Raw genomic sequence first — 4,473 nt, 5'->3', positions numbered from 1 at the left:
GGCTGCCTCCTGCATGCCCCCTACTGGGGATGGAGCTCGCAACCCGAGCATGTGCCCTTGACCAGAATGGAATCTGGGACTCTTCAGTCCGCAGGCCGATGCTCTATCCACAGAGCCAAACCGGCTAGGGCAAGAGCAGCTTCTTTAATACTTGGCTTCTCCTTTTGTGGTCCTGCACCAGCGCCATCAGCATCGCCTGGGAACTTGTCAGAAAAGCAGACTCTCTGGTCCCACCCAAGACCTTCTGATTCAGAATCTGCATGTTGACAAGATCCCCGGGTGAGTCCCACGCACGTTATTATTTATGAAGCATGGCTCAGTAGATGAGGCTCTACTGCCAATGGCAATGGAGTTTCTCATTTCCCCTTTGAGGCTGTACGTTTTTTAATGGCTTTGTGCAATTTATTGTCCCACAAAGCACCTGGCACCGTGCTGAGCATCAGACACAGAGAGGTGGAGGGTGGAGACCAGAGTAGGTGGGTGGTTGAAATCATAGCGCCAGCTCCAGGCCTTGGCACCAAGTAGAACCCTTCTGCATGTCGTAATTGCTGGAAGGGCTAACCGGGAGCCCTGTTTCCTGTGCCATGGGGGGCATGAGTGAGTTCCATCACCTTGAGGCAGGTCTGCCATCTTGACAATTACTGCATCCACCCATGTTGTGAACGTCTGTACTAGCCACTGAGCTAAGTGCGTCATGTACCTCCTGTAATCCTCATAACAACCCGTGAGGTGAGTACAACTTTGATTCCCGTGCGACTGAGAGGGTGGCCCAGCCGCAGAGAAGTGGAGGGGAGAGTCCAACCAGACCCACATTCCAGTGTTACTTAACTTCTTCATTATCACCTCCCCCCAGGTCCCGAGGGCAGACCTTGGCTAAATGGCCTAGAACCTAGAGTCCGGCAGCCTGGGGACACATTTTTTGTCCTGTGATATTGTGATTTATAATTTATATATATTGGGTCTTCATCCCATTTCTGGCACAGAGCCCCTAAAACCCTTGGAATGTCCTAAATGATGAGAGCAATAGAGATGTTTTGATATTTATAAGAAACCCCTATCAATCACGCCTAAGGTTATGTTAATGAGGTGGCTTTCAGAAACACCAAACTTGGGGGGGCCGGTTGCCAAGGGAAGCAACCGTGTGATTGGAGGGTTGGAACTTTCAGTCCCACCCCCTGACCTCCCGGAGGAAAGAGGCCCCTATCAATCACCAGTGGGCAAGGATGTAATCAGTCATGCCCATGTACTAAAGCCTCCGTAAGAACCCAAAAGGAGAGCTTACGGGAGAGCTCCCGGGTTGGTGAACACCTGGGGGTTTGGGGCGAGTGCTGTGCTCAGAGGAGGCATGGAAACTCCGTGCCCTTTCTCCGCAACTGGTCCTGGGCTGTTCCTGAGTTATATGCCCTTCTGATAAACCTACAATCTGGTAGGTGAAATGTTTCCCGAGCTCTGTGAGCTACTCTAGCAAGTTAATCCAACCTGAGGAGGAGACGAGGTGACCCAGCAGCGGCTGCAGGTTCTCTATATTTTATCACAAAAAGAATTAGCCCTTGCCGGTTTGGCTCAGTGGATAGAGTGTCAGCCTGTGAACAGAAGGGTCCCGGGTTTGATTCCGGGCAAGGGCAAGTCTCTCAAGTTGCAGGCTTCTCCCAGCATCCGCTGCTTGGGTCCTTGTGAGAATGAAACAGGATGACGTTTGTACAGCAACTGCCTTTTCCTGGGCGCCCCTCACTGCGGCAGCTGGAGAGGCCCCCTTGTGGTTGAAGAAACCTCTGGTGCTGAGAAGTGGTTTCAAATTACCGGGGAACAAACCCTCTGGCGTTCACTGTTCGGTGTCCCTGACGCCTTCACCCGCGCACCCAGAGGGCCGGATGCACCCCTCCCCGCTGAGCTGGTGTGAACCCACCACCTAGACCACAGGGTGGGGGCGCTCGATTTGGTTTCAGGACTGTCCGCAGCAGAACAGCCCACTTCCGGGCCCTGCGGGCCTGGGTTGGGGTCAGCTGTCACCCTAAGAGGGTTGAGAATGAGCTAAAAACCAGGTCATCTCGTCCCAGGGGCCAGCCACTCAGTGGATTAGAATTCGAGTGCCAGTGACCCTTTGTGGAAGGGGCAAAGCAGTGAAGACCCAGGATTTGACAGCGCCTGGGTTTGGGAAAGGGGTGTGGGGAGCAGTGCTGAGCTTTTCAGAGGCCGAGGATTCCTCTTGATGGTTTTTTTCAATATGTTTTTATTGATTTCAGAGAGGAAGCAAGAGGAAAAGAGATAGGAACATCCATGATGACAGAGAATCATTGATCGGCTGCCTCCCGCAAGTCCCCTCCTGGGGATCGAGCCCACAACCTGGGCATGTGCCCTTGACCGGAATCGAACCTGGGACCTTTCTGTTGGCAGGCCGACGTTCTATCCACTGAGCGAAACCAGCTAGGGCTCCTCTTGATGGTTTTAAGAAGGGTTCTTCAGTTGTGTTCTTGGATGGGGCATCGAAATCCCATTTTAAATGCACGCTGCCTCCATTTCTGATTGATTTTTGTTTATCTAGAGCAGGGGTCCTCAAACTACGGCCCCGCGGGCCACATGCAAATACAAATATTGTATTTGTTCCCGTTTTGTTTTTTTTACTTCAAAATAAGATATGTGCAGTGTGCATAGGAATTTGTTCATAGTTTTGTTTTTTTTTTAAACTATAGTCTGACCCTCCAATGGTCTGAGGGACAGTGAACTGACCCCCTGTTTAAAAAGTTTGAGGACCCCTGATCTAGAGCCTCTGGGACTTGCCAAGTCTCCATCAATAAGCGAGAGGATTGAGGAAGAGGTAATGAAAGGGCTGGAGCCAGTGAGGGGAATGGGCGGGGGATAGGAGCTGCCCCAGCCTACAGAGAGGGGGTGCAGTTAGAGGAGGTGCTCACAGTGATGGCCACCAGGGGACTTGCTGGGGTTCAGCCCAGTCCAGCGAGAGCCCCGCGAGGGCAAGAAGTGCGGGGTGTGACAAGGCACGGGGTTTGGAACCAGGAAGCCTGAGTGTTGAGTCCCAGTTCGGGAAGAGAGATTACTTGGATGGAGGTGGTTAATCCCTACTTTTGCTCTTAGCAACCTCAGGCCTCAGTCCGAGCCAGCCCCGCCCTCACCCTTCCGGAGGGCCAGCTCAGACAAAGGCCCAGCTGCGTGGGGCTAGACCTGCCGGGGACCCTCGCCCGCTGGCCCCTGCTGGCTGCCCGGCTGGAATCCGGCCAAGAGCGCCCAGTCACCAGACTGGAGGCTGGTTCTAACATGGCCAGCTGCACAATCAGATTCTGAGAATTTGCCAGGAAACTGGAGATCAGTGATAGTGACCTTGGGGACACGAGACCGGGGCCTGGGCACCATGCGGGGCCACTTGCAAGATGAAGAAAGGGAGGGAGGAGGAAAGAGAGAAAAAGAAATCGTGAGAAGGCGAGAGCACCCTCGCCCTGGCTGGTTCCACAGTTCCCTTGCACGAGGCCCCTCAACACTGCCTCCTGCCCTCTGCTCCCGCGAGGAAAGCCCTCTGCCACAGCCTCCACTTCTTCTACTTCTTGAGCCCTCACCAGCCCAGCCCCCTGGGAAGAGTGGCAGAGAGAATGAAATGAAATGAGGTGCGCGGATGAGTTTGAGGGCTCACTCCTGGGGCTCTAACTTCCCTGGAGGTGCCATGGGCCACCCTTGTTGTTGTTGTTCTTCTTCTTCCTCCTCTTCTTCTTCTTCTCCTTCTCCTTCTTCTTTTAAATATTTTTATTGATTTCAGAGAGGAAGGGAGAAAGAGAGAGAAACATCAATGATGAAGGAGAATTATTAATCGGCTGCCTCCTGCATGCCCCCTACTGAGGTCGAGCCCACAACCCAGGCATGTACCCTGACTGGGAATAGAACCGTGATATCTTGGTTCATAGGTAGAGGCTCAACCATTGAGCCACACTGGCCAGGCCCTCTCTTTCTCCACCCCTGATCCCCCCCACCCCCAGCATCCCAACCTGTTGCCACTTCTGTATTCAACTCAGGGATGTTCCCCTCTTTTCCAGTTTGTGTCCCCACAGCCCCACCCGCACCCCATCAGCCTTCCCTTGAGAGCAGGGCCTTGTCCATCATGTTCATGCTCCGTGAGCCCTTCCTGGGAACACCTGGTGCCTAACCGGCCTCAGGTCCCATTGGAGGACTCACTGAGCATAAGGGTGACGACGCCCTCCACTGAGTCACCCATGTTGCTGGGAACTGCAGGGTCAACCTTAGGGCTTCCTTGTCCGTCACCCTGTGTGCAGGCACAGAGCCTTGGCATTGAACTTCCTGAATGTTCCTGCCCTCAGTCCTCTCCTCCCCACCTGGGTTTCCATTACCCCAGAGACTTCTTCCTGTTGGGGCCACAGCCTCCTGCGCTCCACCCTGCACTCGGCCTTGAGGGAGCTGTGAGGCCCCTCCCTTTTCAAAGCTGCCCAATCCCCTTGGCTTTCAAATCCCTTG

Source organism: Myotis davidii, unplaced genomic scaffold (assembly GCF_000327345.1).
Source record: "Myotis davidii unplaced genomic scaffold, ASM32734v1 scaffold107, whole genome shotgun sequence".
Taxonomy (NCBI): domain Eukaryota; kingdom Metazoa; phylum Chordata; class Mammalia; order Chiroptera; family Vespertilionidae; genus Myotis; species Myotis davidii.
Note: the sequence above shows the minus strand (reverse complement) of the source record.